Here is a 17,413-nt window from a genome sequence, read left to right as displayed (position 1 = left end):
TTTCTTTTTGTCACTAGAAATGTTCACCTACTAGAAGTAAAAATAGATATAGATACTTCCCTTTAATAGATTACAGTGTGAAGGATGTCAAATGCAGGTGGTGTTGATGAGGCTGAATTAAAGTAATCACAGGTGTGGGCACTCATCTGGGAAGTGGCAAAGGGTTAATGAGTTTAGAATATCAGCTTCTCTTCTGTCAAATAAGGAGGTTACCAACTATGAAGTTAGAGTTCAGAATCTGAGCAGAGGTTGAGGGAAGAATGAGCAGATAAATTTGGAAAGGAAAAACAGAATCTGGCTGAAGTAGGAGAGCAGACAGAGAGAGAAACAGAGAAAGGAAGAGGGGAAATGGGGAGAAAGAGAGGGAGAGAGAGGAAAGTGGAAGAAATAGGACTTTGGGTGCTATTGGTAATCTGTAGAGCTAAACCATAGTTTCTCAACTTTAGATGCAAGCTGGAATCACCCATAACACTAAAAATACTGATAGCCTGTGTTTCATTCCCAGAAATTCTGATTTAATTGGTCTGGGGTGGATTCTTTAAAAGTGCTTCAGGTGACTCTGATCAGCAAAGCTGAGAACTACTGAACCAACCAATGCTTCTCTAACCTAAATGGACATACAGATGACCTTGAAAATGCAGGTCTGAAATGGAGCCTGAGATTCCAGTTCCTAACAGGCTCCTAACAAGCTTTCTCTAACTTCTAGATAGGTTTTAGTGAGGTAACTGAAAAAGTAATAAAATGATGATGATGACAGCTAACATATAATGAATGCTGTTGGGGAGGGAACATTTTTCTTTATTCTCTAAAGTTCTTCTAGCTGGTGTAAGAATCAAATTGACCTGAGAGAGACAGATTGAGTAGAAAATCAAATTGAATTACTATGCACAGGCAATCCATATAAACATAAGAGATTCCAAAGACAGGTAAAACCAGGCATATATGTCATCCTGAACTAAGGAGAAAGGGAGTAAGGGTCTGGGGCTTCCGAGGGAATAAAGGCAATTCACAGGAAGAATGGAAAGAGTAGACACTTGGTAAACAGTTGTTTGCTGAGCCATCCAGAAGCAATGGGACGTATAGAGGGATTTAAATTACCAGACTTTGCAACCTTCTTCCTTGTCTACCACCTCTAGTTCATATCATAAGGTGTTATCCATGATATCATCTAGATAGGTGAGACCTATCTATGGTGATAGGTCTCTTTCAGGATCATGTCTTCTATCTAAATTTTTTAGGCATTTAGGTAGAAGGCCAAGACATCCTGAGTCTTTTGGGCCTTGACTGTTTTCAATTCAAAATAATCTGCATGCGAAAGTGACACATCTTGGGGCAACTTGTGCTGAATCCCTAAATATGTGCCAGATACTGTGCTGCATGTTTCCAGCATTAACTTGTTAAAATCCCCAGGACAACCTAAATGGGGTTGGTATTATTATTAACCTGGTTTTACAAATGAAGGAACTGAGACTTAAAAAGTCAGATATCTAACTTTGGAAACCTGGTAAATATATTTGATTCTGGTAGTCTGACACTGAGCATCTGCTCTTAGTAACTCTATCACCCTGACTTTGAAATGATTCTGTAGCCTTACTTTTTAAAGTAAGTTACTTTTAAATGTTAGATACACCACAGGAAAGAAAATCTGAAAGAAAGAAGCAAACCTGCAAAGCATCTGAAATTCTAGTGCAGCTATAAATAAGATTAAAACTTAAAACCTGTGTCATGGCTTCTGGCTTTGGGAACAGCTAGGAGTAACATGAGAATTGTTGCAGAGAAAGTGTCAGTACTTCATTCTGGATAAGTCAAGTCATAGATTTTGCCAAGATTAACAGTCATGGTCTCAACTTTGCTTATTATATCATGTGGGTAAATTTAAAAATCCTATAACCTAGGTCACATCCCAAACTAAATAAATCAGACTAAGAGTAGGACCTATACATTAGCATTTGATAAAGCGTCTCAGGGATTCCAAATTGCTGTAAAGATTGCTGATTACTGGGAGGAAATTGATGCCACTGATAATAGAGTCCAAATGTCACATTCCTGGGCAGCTTATTCTAGCAGCTAGAGCTGTTTTATTATTTTTTTTCTCTGAGCCTCCCTGGCTTCTATCTCTACCTCTCTGAGAACATTGACCACATTCTGCCTTTAAACTGGGTATTTGTCCCTTTGATCAACTATTTTTTGGGGAAGTAGTTAACAAAAAGGTTTTTTCCTAGATAGTGTCCCCCAAAAAAGTCATCTTAACAAAGGATTCCATGGTCAAAGCAACTGTATTAACATGGTAACTTCCTCCAGTGACAGTTGGTCCACCCGGTGTGCAGCAAGCCAATAAAAACTGACACCAAGGGGATCCCTGGGTGGCTCGGCGGTTTGGTGCCTGCCTTTGGCCCAGGGTGCGATCCTGGAGCCCCGGGATCAAGTCCCACGTTGGGCTCCTGGCATGAGCCTGCTTCTCCCTCTTCCTGTGTCTCTGCGCCTCTCTCTCTCTGTGTCTGTCATAAACAAATAAATAAATAAATCTTTAAAAAAAAAACTGATAACCAAGATTTTGCAGTGAAGAAAAATAGGCAGTTTATTGCTGTGGTGTCACCCAGGGGAACAGAGTTAATACCCCAAAGTCCTGAATTCCCAGGTGGCAGCCAAGTGAGGATATTTAGGGACAAAATTTGAATCATGTGTCTCCTGAAACAGTAGGCATCATTGACTGGAGGCCCATGAGGTCATGCTAGCAGGTGCTCTGGTACCACTTCATCTGATCCTCGGGAGGTCTTTTCTCTCTTGAGAAAGACTTGGAATCTGAAAAAATATCTTAATTCCTTATATTAGAAGTTTCACTAAGTATATTTGATGATTATCTGTAAGCTAGTGAGGTTGCATTCCTATAGGTTCCTTGGCCAGTCCAGCCATGCCTGGGAGCAATATGACCTCTAGTGTTCATTCTTTCATCCCAACTGACAAGGTGGATGCCAAATTCATCATTGTGTGCATATCACTCTCTTAGAGACCACCAATGAATACTGTATTTAAAAGCTCTAAGATGTTCTGTAATAAGGAAGCATCTTTAGTTTTGTTTACCTAGAATATTCCAAAATTATTTGAAGATAAAATACTTTTGATATTCTGTTTTTATATGTTATTTAATGTAACCTTTCTTCCTCTACTTGCTGGATTCTATGAGGGCTTCCTAGGCCATGAGGAATGAGCTATTAGTTTATTGCACAATATGTGAACCAGGATTATAGGGAGGAGCATTTAAAAAAAAAATAGATCTTTCTACAGCTCTCAAGGTTTGCTTCTTCCCTTTTTTTTTTTTTTTTTTTAATCTAGCGTCTACTCACACTCTTAAGATAATGATTCTCAAACCTGGTTGCACAATAGAAACCCTGGGAGCTGAGGCCCAGATATGTTTTATTTATTTTTAAGGTCTGTGAGTGCTTCCACAGTGCAGCCCCAGTTAAGAAACACTGCCTTAGAAGGGATCCACACTATATTTTTCACATTCGTTATTATTAACTGCTTTATTTAAAACCTTGGGCTTGAAAGGCCTTGATGATGTTTGTTGTCTGTTTCCAACAAAGAGGGTTTACTTCTGCTGGAAGAAGCACAATTGAAAATCATGAGACAGTGAGGTTCCTACCCTGACCCCTTATACTCAGCAACAAACTCATTTACATGTGTGAAATGCTGTGATACCCATTTGTACATAATGGTCTCAGGAAAGAAAAGAACCTCATTCCTGCCTGTGGCCAGGTGAGTCAACAAAGTAGCTGTTGGTACTTTATTTAAGATCTCTGGAAGAACCTGCAACCAATTCTCTGAGCAGTTACATGGTCAAAGAGGGCAGTGGTATATGCATGAATACTGCTTTCTAACTTTATTTTTGAATATAAAGGACAAAATATTTGCTAAAAAGTTAAATTCACCAGTATTTCAGACTTTATTTCCAGTATCTGAAGTGATCCTATGATTTCCAAAATGTGAAAAGGATTTTCCTGCCTTTCCTTTAACTCAGGCAGTGGGGAATGAATTCGTTTTTAATATTTAGTAGTGGTTTAGGAATCTTTCTAGACTGAAACTTAAGGATAATCAGCTTGAAAATATTTTTATTTTATGTTAAATACACAGAGATGGTGTTTTTTAAGCTTCTGATAAACATTTTTGGAGATAAAATTAAAATCTGTCTCATATGTATATTGGTTGTAAAGAAGAGAAATACAGATACTTTTGATTCAAAGCGAAACTGCTTTGTACTTTATACATAATGCTCTGCAGTATCATTATTTTAACGTACACAAGAGCCAGAGAAAATTAAATTTGTCATTCAGCTTTTCCTGCGTATGCCAACAGAAATGGTAAACAGCAAGATGATAATCAGAGAAAACTAAATCTTTCATGAGTGCATATTTTCCTGTTGGGTTAGCCTTTACATTTAGGCAAATTTAGAATAGCTGAATAGAAAAGGGAAGGTGGATAGTATTTACAGTCTCTGGGGTTTCAGACCTCAGATCTAGAGATTCAAGCCTGGGGGTAAAAGAAGCAATGAAGATTAACAGTCTTTCTGAAGCTAGAACAGGCTGAAGCAATACATCATTTGATCAGTATTTTACTACCTCGTAGAATGGGTAGGAATTCTCTGAAAATCTGTGCAGCAGAGAACCTGATTAGAAAAGTGAATATAAATAACGCCATCAATTATAACCCTCCTGTATCTTGGGATAGTTATGCCCACCTCCAGGGCTCACTAGGCACTGCTAATGTGGGTCACTCCCTGGTCAGACCCCTTTATAACTTCCACCATTCTGGGGGCTCAGCCCTGGACCTCTGAGCCTCTCTTTTCCTTGAGAGGCTGCAACCACTCTCTCCCTGAAGGGTATGCGTTTATAGGAGAAATGAATTGTATCTAATGAAGGAACAAATGATATTTTTTTTATAAGAGAAGTATATTGTATTTCCTCAAGTCAGGTATTACCTGTCTGAAGAAACAGAAACTGCTCATAGGAGATGTTCTTCCTCCTAGAGAACTATTTCATTGTATCACTAGGGTTCTGCAGTAATTCTGTGGATATATGAATTTCACCCCCTCCCTAGCTCATTATACTTTAACTAGGTATTTAACAAGTTAGGCAGTAAGAAGGGATATTAATTGACATTTGGTTAAAACTTATAAGAATTTAGGAACTTTGATGATGTTTCCAACCATTTAAAAAAGTGCTTTCCCCCCCCCCCCCAGGGCACCTGGGTGCACCAGTCATTTAAGCATCCCATCCTTGATCTCTGCTCAGGTCTCTATCTCTGGATAGTGAGTTCAAGCCCCACCTGCCCTGTGTTGGGCCCCACACTAGGCATGGAATCTACTGAAAGAAAGGAAGAAAGAAACAAAGAAAGAAACAAATATCCCCCATCACCACTACTTATCACAAATTAAATATCTTGTTATGGAAGGATTAAGGTTATTTTAAGTCACCTCTAATTACTTGGGGTGATAGAAACTTCCCTGGAGGCCTGGCAGCACTCTTCAATATTAGACTAGATTTTGATAAAAAGATTGGTCACTAAAAATTTCTATTATGTGCCAGTGAATCTGGCTACATGAATGCAGATTGTATTGTAGTGAAAAACTGGAAACATCAAAAGAATCTGCATAGCAAGTACTGTCTTTAAGGTGCAGACCAGGTGGTGAATTTGCTGAGGATACAAGAGACTTTGTCAACTGAAAGAAAATCGACATCAAAGCAGGTTACTAAATACTTTATTTGTTGTCTTATTAAGGACGATAGCTCTGAAGTGGTCTCTCAGGTTGCTCAGGGGATTACATATACAAAAAAGAAATGGGGTATACATGCTGGCGAGTAGTTCCCCAAACACTGTGTGTCACAAGGTATAATCTATTACTGTTGTCGAGATTTACTGATGTCCACACAGACACAAGAAAGACCTTTAGATCATCTTAATATGTTATGTTTCTATCATATCTGATTGTTTACAATATTGTTGTATCAGGGGGCAGAGTTCCTGTCCACTCAAGGTCTATTTTGCTGGACTAAGAATCAGATTGACATGGGACAGGTGAACAGGAGAAAACTGATTAATCATACAGAAGGAGAATCCACACAGACGTGGAAGTTCCAAAGAGAGTTAGGCAAAATGAGGTCTACATGTCATCCTGAACCAAGGAGAAGGGGGCCGGGGGTCTGGGACTTTATAGGGAAGGAATGCAGTTCACAGGGCAATCAGAAGAGCAGATGTTTGGTAATTGGCTATTACCCCTGCCATAGAGCTGGGTCCACCCAGATAAAATTTATTTTTGGTTATACCTGTTATTTTGGGGAACACCTCTAATTTAGATTCTTCTGTGTAGTTAAACGATGGGCAAACATTTCTCTTAAGCCTGCAGGTTCTTGATTGTCTTCAACTCAAAATAATCTTTATGCCGGAATGGCCCATTTTGGGGGCTGCCTGGCCTGGGGCCTCTACACTTCCACATCTCTTTTTAACTGTTTTTTTTTTTTATTATTCCTGTTTTTCATTCTTCCTTGAGGTCACTTGAGATAGTCACAGAAGGCTGACATTAGTTGCCTACTCAGGTTTAGTGCACAACTTAGAGGTATGGGTGGTTTAGTATCAACAAAGAAAGCCCTGGATTCTGATGAATCTGTCACTTCTGTCATCACTTATGAGCTCTGTGGCCCTAGGCACATTACATGCACATCTAAGCCCCAGTTTTCTTATGTAGAAGGAAGATAAGAGCTATGGCAGAGACAATGAAACATGTTCACCAGTTACAGCTTTAGGAATTAGGAAGACATGTTTCCCTGCCTCCCTTGCAGTTAGATTTCAGGGGACACATGGCTGGCCATCCACTTTTAGTCTGGCTCCTACAAACATCCTACACAAACCTTCAGTTCACACATTTCCTTTACTGCAATGACTTAGGACCACATGTCCCAGCTTGGGTTGTTGCAGGCATGAAGGAGAGTGGCCTAACCTGAATGTGAGTTTATGTGAGCATGAAATAGATGTTATTTTATTAGAGTACTGAGATTGAAGACTTCTGGGAACAATACTAGGGGAAAATGGAATGTAGGTAGAATGTGTTAAATGGGATGTAGGCCACTATTGATCACTCTGGTAGAATTTTACACACGTGTTGAGCAAGACAATTGTAGTCAACAGTAGAGAATACTTACACAATCTCTTAAATGTAATAAATTACTATTGATAGGAATCACAGGATGTATTGCTCCAATATACTGTTTATTAACTCACTGACTGAAGAGAGATGCTTTTTGAGTTACAGTCTTTGAAGTGGAACAGATCCCCTTTCAACCAGACACACTGGAGTCAAAGAACAGAAGATAAGATGTCAAGAACATGATTTCATTGTCCACCAATTACTGAATGCCACTCTGATGAGGGAGCAGAAGCCTAGCTAAGACAAAGCACAAGCTGACACCCTGCAATATCCCCACCCCCACCCCCCACTCCTGGGTGGTATATATATATGACATTCTTCTATGGAGATCCCAACTGTCTTCATGTTAGTTAACACCTTACTAAAGGGAAAAGCAACCTTAACTTGAACATGGCAAGGCCTCCAGTATCTTGTAGGTCCTCTTTAGCATAGGAAAGTTCTTTTGAAAACCTTCCTTTTTTCTCACCTCTCCCCACCCCATGGAATATAATCAATTGCTCCTCAGAACCCCGTTGCAGTTCTTTCTACCCACAGGTCCCATCCCTAGGCTTTAATAAAACCACTTTTTGCACCAAAGACATCTCAAGAATTCTTTTTTGGCTGTGGGCTCCAGACCTCACCCCACCAAACCTCACCTATATCCCAAAACTACATAAACTCCACCTGGATACTGTTGTGCCCAAGATTGCGAATCTGAGAAACCACCAAGGAGCTGACACCAATGCAAGCGCACGAGGGTTTGTTTATTAGCAAGCTCGAGCTTGGGCCCAAGTGTACCCAACACCGCGGAGCAGGGACTTGGACCCCGAAGTGGGTTACAGCTGGGTTTTTTATGGGCTGGCTGGCCTAGGGGATTTTCAAAAGGGGTGGAGGAATTTCTCAAGTTCTGTTTACATTCTGATATGGGGCTTTCAAGGGCATTGAGCTCTGCTTTCATTCTGATATGGAACTTTCTACCACGGGCATGGGCTCTGTTGTCTTTCTGATATGGGATTCCCTGCCGAGGACATTCTGCAGTTTTTCCTGTAAAGTTCAGCTCTTATTCCCAGGGGCCAAAGATGGCTGTACTTGTGCTAATGCTAAACTTGAGGTGGAATGGCCTTAATTTTTCTCGGCCTCCACAGGTACCCTAATTTTTGCCTTTAAAAACTCTCACGTGTAAGCCCTGGGGGAGTTTGGGATATCGAGCATTAGCTCCCTGTTCTCCTGGGGGGCACCACACCAAAGTAGTAGTCTGTATTTCTTCACTGCCAAAGCTCCGTGCATGTGGGGCAGACAAATTCTAGTTTGGTTTGGTTACAAGCTTTCAATCCTCTCTCTCATCCTTCCCTTCTCCTCTTCTTTCCTCTGACTCCCTCCCCTGGCTCCCCTTCCTCTCCCTCCCTTCCTTCTGCGGTGGTTTGGAGTCTTGAGATTCAGAGTCAAAGGCCTTAGAAAGAATTCTTGCGATGTCTTTGGTGCAAAAAGGTGGTTTTGTTAAAGCCCAGGGCTAGGACCCATGGGCAAAAAGAGCTGTGCCGGGTTTGTGAGGAAGGGCTGATTCTAGGCTTTAGAGCTGAGGGAGGTAAAGACAAAGGGAAGTTTCCACAAGGATATTGGTTAATTTAAGCTAGTTATTTTTATGACCCTTCAAACACAGGAGAAGCTCTGAAATCCAAGTAAAAGATATCCTTTTGTAAAGATACATTTACATATAAAAGAAAAATCTCCATTTGTCAGGCATCTGCTTTGCTGTAACAGGAAGAGGAGGGATGACTCTAAATCTCTAGAAAGTCTTATCAATGGAAAAGACAACTACTTAAATCTGCATTGTGGGACCCAGGAAATTTAACAAAAATCCCCTACCCCTGGACAAGCAGAGCAGGACTGATTCCATTTTGTGCTACACCCGCCAACTCCTGTGTGACCCCCACATGACCTGCTTATTGCTTAAGGCGCTGCCCCACCCTAGTCAAGCCGCTGGGCACACCCTAATCGGAGATCGGCTCCTGACAATGTAACCCCGCCTTGTGCCCGCCAAAACTGCGCGCCAATTCCGGCCAGAGTGATAGGCCAGTTCAAATGGTCACTATAGGGTGTATTAGGATTCAATTGGCCACCTGCGTGTGGACCAACATGACTGTGCAACTTTCTGGGTATGTTACAATCCCATTGGCCACTGGCCCCTATAAAGCTGCTGCGCCTCTTAACCTCGGGGTCCAGGTCCCTGCTCCACTGTGTCGGGTACACTTGGACCCAAGCTCGAGCTTGTAAATAAACCCTCGTGTAGGTAAACCGTCGTGTCTTTGCATAGTGTGGGCTCCTCGGTGGTTTCTCGGATTTGCATTCTTGGGCACAACATGCACAACGTCCTTACCCTTGTTTACTTTGCTTTTCCTGGTAACCTCCCATAACTGACTCTCCACCCCCAATATCTGCTTTTGTCTTTGGCTAAAGATGGTATTAAGGTGATATCTTTGGCCATTCAGGAAGTTACTCACTTTTCCTGGGTCTTCTCAGTTATACGTGTTACCGAACTTTTGTTTGGTTTTCTCCCGTTAATCTGTCTCAGGTCAATTTGATTCTTGGACCAGCTAGAGAAACTTTGAAGGGTAGAGAAAAAAATCTTTCCTCCCCAACAGTCTTACAAATGGAGATGTCTCTCTTAAATGTAAATATTTCTTACAAAAGGGTAACTTCTACTTGGTTTTCAGAGCTTCCACTGTGTTTGCAGTTTCTTAAAAATAACCAGCTTAAAATAATCAGTATTCCAAGAGGCACATCTTGGGGTGGCAAAATTTGCTATCTTACAAATACGGTAATTACTGCAAATATATATATATATATATATATATATACATTTTTTTACTTCAAGTAGTTTTCTAGTGTTTTTATAAATTGCTGCAATTAAACAGTGATTTTGAGTTAGAATTTTTTTTTTCCATTGGTAGATTTCCATTGTGAGTCAACATGCAGTGATGATGATTCTGGTTGTGGATAAGGAAGACTTCTGCACGTGTATGAAATCTTTTTTTTTTTTTTAAGGTATTTTTTATTTATTTATGATAGTCACAGAGAGAGAGAGAGAGGCAGAGACACAGGCAGAGGGAGAAGCAGGCTCCATGCACCGGGAGCCCGACGTGGGATTCGATCCCGGGTCTCCAGGATCGCGGCGCCAAACCGCTGCGCCACCCAGGGATCCCACGTGTATGAAATCTTAAAGCCCTCTGGGAGATAATTCATACCTAGCTCCCAACTGGTGATTTTGTAACGGAACTAATCGGAGTCTTCTCCTTGGTGAGTTACAGGTAGAGTACACCAGGTGGAGTTGTCACAAAGGAAACTTTATTTGCAGCAAATAAGGAGGTCACAGAGAATAACTTCCAAAGCCAGGACTCCCTGAGCAGGGACAAGTGGGTTCTTTTTATTTAGGGTTAGGATGAATATGCAGAAAGGGGAGTTTTGTCATCATATGTAGACAGACATAAGGTTGCACAGGCTAACTTAGGAAACATGCCAATATATGTAGTCTATGTTATATTACTGAAGTTTGTGCTCCTCTGTGGGGTGGAGACTTTAACATTATAATGGAGCAGAGGTAACTGTCAGCTGTCAGTGGGAAGGGGGTCTGCTCTCAGAGCCAGAACATGCATAAACTGGCTGGGGTCCTGGGCTCATTATCTCAGGTAAAGAGTTGAGGGCCTTACTTTTGATACAACTTTGGGAGTTTTACCATTGATTTATTGTCTCTGTTATGGTAAGGCTTTTTCCTGGCCTGGTAGTGGCTGTTAAGTTTTCCCATTCTCCTTGTTCCCTTAAAACCTTTAACTACTAAGGTTTTTGCATTTCTTTGTAATTCTGACACCTCCTAGAAAGTTCTGGGAGAAGTGCATAAATCTGGGAAGTAGGGCATAGATCAGAAAAATACCTGGATGCCTAAAACTACTTCCTTTGTGTCATGAAAGCTAAGTCTCCTCTTTCTTTTTCTGAGGACCCATAACTCTTTCTGCTTACAATTCTAGAGCAAGCAATATAAATTTTCTATTACATTGCTCTTCAGACCGAGTTTGCTTGTTTGTATCAAGAGCTTACAGAACAGTTTTCAGTGTACTATTTTAAAAATAGTATCAGCAGAATTTCCAGCACAGCGTGGTGGTTCAGAGTCTGGGCTTTGGAGCCCAGGGAGCGTACTACAGCTCCATATCCCACCAGCTTTGTGATCTTAGGCAAGTTACTTCAATTTTTTTTGAGCCTCAATGTTCTCATTTATAAAATGAGAAGTCCTACCTCAAAGAATATTACAAAGTTAAATGTGGCATAAAATGTAAATGTAAAATGCAGGGAATAAATAATAATTATTATCAAATAACTGATAACATAATCTTAGAAACCAGTCTAAGGAAATATATATATTGGGGCACCTGGATGGCTCAGTCAGTTAAGTGTTCGACTCTTGATTTTGGCTCAGGTCATGATCTCAGGGTTGTGAGAGGGATCCCCACTTCAGCTCTGCACTGGGTGTGGATCCTGCTTGACATTCTTTCGACCTTTCCCTCTGCCCCACCCCCAACTCATGCTCTGGAGCACACAGGTGCTCTCTCTCCCTCTTTCTCTCTCTCTCTCTCTCTCTCTCTCAAATAAATTAATAAATGAAATATTGGGTAAAAAAGAGAAATATATATAGAACAAATCTTTGGCGTGGAATAATTCTTCATACTATTTATAGGATTCAAAAAGTTTTAAACAATCTAAGTGTTTAACACTAGGTATGGTTTAAAAATTAGAAGATATCCAAGTTTATGGAGTATTTTTGTTCACTTGCACTTCAGCAAGAAGTGCTTTTAATGCTTTTAGGGTGTGAATATTAAGTAGGTCACTTTAATGACTTACTGTAAGCCCTCAAATGGCAAATAAACATGTTATTTCCCAATTGTGCTGAGTTTTTGAAGAGAAAACATTGCATTTCATGTAATTTGCACAGAGCCTACACCTTTGCCTTCCTGTTTTAGCTGCTGCTTTGCAATCTCTTTTGACTGGTGCCTGCAGTTACTTGTCCCTGTGGATGATCCCTGCATAGCCATCTCTCCCCATCTATTCCTGGATTGATGCCAGCATGGTGGCACTGCAGTTGGCCTGCAGTTACTTGTCCCTGTGGATGATCCCTGCATAGCCATCTCTCCCCATCTCTTCCTGGATTGATGCCAGCGTGGTGGCACTGATCCACTCTTGACCTCTAACATCCTTTGAGACTCTCTCCCTTACTGTGCTTAGAGTTCATAGCCCCTGCTCTTGATCTCTGTTATTGGTGTCGTTTGCACCATTTACCAGGCTGGCTCTCTGCTCAGGCTGTACCAAGACAGGGGACTGTCATGATCTACAGCGCTCATCTTCCCTGCTGACCTGCTGGAAAATCCCTGCCCTTCTTGTGGCTTCTTCTAAATTTTACATGTGGAGGTTTGAGGAGTGTTAATTGGAGGAGTCTTGTTAGACTCCTAGAGATCCATTCTTGCCAATGAGCCACACAGCTGCTCCATCACTGAGTGCACCAGGTGTTGAGGAGCTTATTCATCACCTGTCTGCCCAAACCCTGTTGGTGATTCTTGCCCAGATTCCATTCTCTTTTCTTATGACTTTGTTTTCCCTTTCAGGTCGTCTGTTGCCCCTCCCCCTAACCTGGCTTACAACACGACCATCCCATCTATCAGCTATGCTGTTATAAATTTGAATTTACTGAATGTTTGAACTTCTCAGTTGTGAACCAGGTGTGAATTATTCCCAACGGATTCCTGGATCCAGATTCTATGAGCATAGGGAGCTTTGTCTAACTCCATGAGCAAGTGATTCCTCAGTTTTGATCAAGTAGAAATCCTTGCTTAGGTCATAATGCAAATTTTAAAAAGCAGGGGAAAGATTATAAATAAGAGATAATCCTAACTGTTAGAAACAAACTTCCTGGCATGAGAATCACTTTAGAAGAAAAAATCAAAATGTCTATAATGTTAATACTTAGATGACATGATGAAAGATTTTTCTTTTAATTCTCTAAATTTCTACCACACGTTCTGTTGCTTTTAAATAGAAAAATGACACGATCTAAGAAACTGTTTTAAAGAAATAACCCAGAGGCTAACATCAAATTTATTTATAGGACAGTCGAACTTTAATTTTCTTTTGTGACTTTATCTCGCAATAAGGAGACAGGAGTTTCTTTGGTTGGTGCTAGAAACACTTGTAATAATGTCAAGCCCTTTAACACAGCTTTATTTTGCTTTGTATAGCTCTTTGTTTTCTTATCTTTTTCTGTACTGGTATCTGTGTCTGCATGTATGTATGTTATTTATCTATCATCTACCTATCTATCTATGTATGTATCTATGTATCAATCATCTATCTATCATCATCTGTCATCTATCTAATCTATCATCTCCATTTTCATATCTATAGCACATATTGTTAGTGCCCTTCCCCCTCCTGGCATTCCCCTTCCCCACAGGCCAATTCTTAGGTTTCCAGCTGCCAACATCTGTAAGTCTTTGCCTGAAGGCTCTTTTGGAGACTGGAGCCTGCGAATATGACACCTTGGAAGTTACTAGAATTATAATGCACCTCCCTCCTCAGCAGCCCTCAACCATGACAGGAATTGATGATTAAATACTTCCCACAACCTTGCCCCATGGGGATGGTGGACATTTTCTTTCTTCTTTTTTTTTTTTTAATTTTTAAAAATATTTTATTTATTTATTCATGAGAGACAGAGAGAGAGAAGCAGAGACACAGGCAGAGGGAGAAGCAGGCTCCATGCAGGGAGCCGATGTGGGACTCGATCCTGGGACACCAGGATCATGGCCTGGGCTGAAGGCAGGCACTAAACCGCTGGGCCACCCAGACATCCCCAATGGTGGACATTTTGAGGCATGCTCTCCACTCCCAGAGTCCCAGGACTGAGTCCCATGGTGGTAACCTGCCTGGTAATATACTCTTTATCGGCTGCATATCATTTACTGCCTTGCCTCCCCACATTCCTATTGGTGCTTCCAAGGATCATTTCCCCAGTACACAACTTTCATTCAAATCCTCCTCTCAGGGTCTGTTTCTGGGGAAATCCATCCTAATAAGATATTCACATTCATACCCATTTCCTGCAGTTCATAAGAAAATGCCTTATAGGTTATAGCTGACTCCAAGCTAATCCTGAGCTCAAAATGTGGCAAGGCTCCTAACAAAATTAGCATAATCTTAGGCAGCAATATTAGAATAATGGTTAAAGTGAATCAAAGTATTCGTGCAGTATTATGTCTAGTTCTGGAGGCAAAAATTTTTAAAGGATATTCAAAATTGGGATATCACCATGGACTGATTGGGAGTTTAGGAACCTTATAACAACAACAACAACAACAAACAAAAACAAAACAAAACAAACAAAAACAGTTAAAGGAAGTGAAGCTATTTGGCTTGGAGAATGAACTACTAACAAATGGCATAATCACTCTTCATGTGACTGAAGGGAAGTCATGTGCACAGTATACTAAATTTATTACATTTCTTTCCAGAGGGCAGATCTCTGATAGGACAAAAGTGACAGAAAAGTTTTAGTTCTGGAAAACAAAAGCTTTTCTAATGATTAGAGCTTTCTTTTATCAAATGCAAGATCCCAGTCCCTGGAAATATTTCAGCAGAGGGCAAAAATCACCTGAATCCATCCCATTCCTTAAAGTAAACCTGGGTCACACATGTTAGCCTCTGTGATTCTCACCAAAAGCTCATTTCAGTGGCCAGGATTCTGTCTTTGGAATTCCTCCAGCCTCTCGTCCTGCTACATGCCTTGCTGCTTCCACCCCCTTGTTTTCCTGGCCTTGCAATACCCTCATTCTGAATTTGTGTCTTAGCTCTGTTAAGCATCATGGATTAACAATGTCACTTTGGATATTGCTTTCCCAGTATCTGGATCTCTCTGCTCTCTTTTTGTGTGACTTCAGGCCATTCCACCTGTGCTACTCCAATCAGAAGTGACCCCTTACCTACCCCTTTCTGACATAAGAAGAGAAACAGGACACAGAGAAATAGAGTCCTAAATGAAATGATAGCTTACTTTTTTATTTATTTATTTATTTATTTATTTTTTATTTTACTTTTTATTTTTTATTTGTTTCTTTTATTTGGGAGAAAAAGAGAGAGAGAGAGCATGAGCTGGGGGAGGGGCAGGGGAATAGGGAGAGAATTTACAGCATGAGATATCCTTGCTGAGCATGGAGCCAACTCAGGGCTCCATCTCACAAACCTGAGATCAGGACCTGAGTGAAAACCAAGAGTCAGACACTTAACCGACTGAGCCACCCAGGGACCCCCGGAGATAGCTTATTTTAAATGACTTCTAAATTTACCTCCAACTCAATAATTCTATGATTATTTTCCCATTCAGTTTTTCTTATCCTCATTCTTAAGTTGTCGTTTCCTCCTCCTCCTCCTCCTCCTCCTCCTTCTTTTTCTCCTATTTATTATATTATATTTATTATATTATATTATATTATATTATATTATATTATATTATATTAATTATATTATTATTATATGCCTTGCTTCTCAAGTTACCATGAAAGAATCAAGCCAGTTTTCGTTCAATAGTGTCATAATCAACTCCCTAAACTAGCCTCTCCTTTTCTCCCATGTCCCTTCAAGTCTTGGTGACTAGTTTTGGCTTCCACTTTGTTTAAAGATATGTACTTCTGTGAGAAAGGAACCTCCAGCCCTTGCTTTCTCTATGGATTCACTATTTGCCCTCACTTCAGTGGGGGTCCCACTTCAGCAGTCTGTGTGGTACTGGCAGTTCTCCTGCAGAGGACGCTGTTTCCCACACCTATTATCACTTTGCCAGACCCCTGGCTGGGCTCAGCGAACACTGAGTATTGCTGTGCTCTTCTGCAAGAAAGGCAGACCGGCTGCCCAGTGGGACAGCTCTTTTTGATGCCAAAAGGAGAGCTTGTTTTTCATGGTGAAAACATGTGTTGTTCCAGTTGGCAGAGTTAGGATCAGTAGGTGGAAATACAGAGCTCTGGACCCCATAAGGCTCTTGGAATAAATCTTCAAAGAATTAAGCTAGGAAAACTACATGGTGTTACAACACTTACTTCCTTTTTTCGACATTTACTGAGTATCCGCCTTGCCCTGAAGTCTCACAAATTAGAAAGGAAAAAAAAAATGGATCACAAACAAAAAGGAACTTAGAATCTATTAAGGGAAAGAGACATGCAAACTATAATATAGTCAGGGTATGAATAAAATGCTTTGAGAATACAAAAGGAGGAGCAGCTCCTACATACTCTCCTGAGTTCTGGAGAGGAACATGAATTCACAGGCTCTGTGCCAGCTTAGGATAGAGCTTGAATCCCTTATGGGCCACTTGCTAGCTGAGAGACTCTGGGCAAGTTATTTCAATACTCTAAAATATCCATGGAGCAGAAGTACCCAGAAGATTAAATCAGAATGAATGTAAAGAATCTAGCAAAATATCTGGCTCAGAGTAAGCTGATGAACCTGTTGCTTCCCTTCTCTTTGATTCCTTTTCAGGAAAGTCTCTGTAGAAATTATTGGGGCAGTTACTCACACATCGTTTGCAGTATCCGGATCCCAGACTCAGCTGCTTGAAATGTCTTCCTTATGGTGAAGCTTCTGGACCCTCCAAGTGCCCAATGACCTACTGGACAACCTGAGGGTATCTTTGGACTACACATCTGAAACATTTTCATTTTTCTTCTTCTTCTTTTGTTTCTCATTCTCTCTCCTCTGACTTTTCTCTCTCAGACATCAAGCTCCCATTTCATTTCTCATTCTATTTTCTGGACGTAGTGAAGAAACCCCCTGGTGTCTCAACCCCTGATTCTGGAAATTCCTTCAATATCAGCCTTCCTGTATACAGCTTGCTCCTATCATCTAAACAAATCACAATCTCATGGATGTGATCCTTGTACCATCATTGTTCTCCTCTCCAATGATACTGGATGGATGCTTTACTTTGTGGGTACCTTATGGCAAAAGATATGAATAACAGGTTTCCTTATTTGGAAGACCAGTGAAGTCCCCATTGAAATATAAGGGAACAAAACTTGAAATGTAAGGGAATAGAAGGAGGATGTCAACAAAGTAAGACACTAGGTTCCTCTAGAGTATGAGTCTTGTAGGGCACTAATAAAACAAAGAGGCAGCCTTCAGACGCCTCTGTCTCCAGAGCTCTGCTGGAGA

The sequence above is a fragment of the Vulpes lagopus genome, chromosome 2 (assembly GCF_018345385.1).
Source record: "Vulpes lagopus strain Blue_001 chromosome 2, ASM1834538v1, whole genome shotgun sequence".
NCBI lineage: Eukaryota > Metazoa > Chordata > Mammalia > Carnivora > Canidae > Vulpes > Vulpes lagopus.
Note: the sequence above shows the minus strand (reverse complement) of the source record.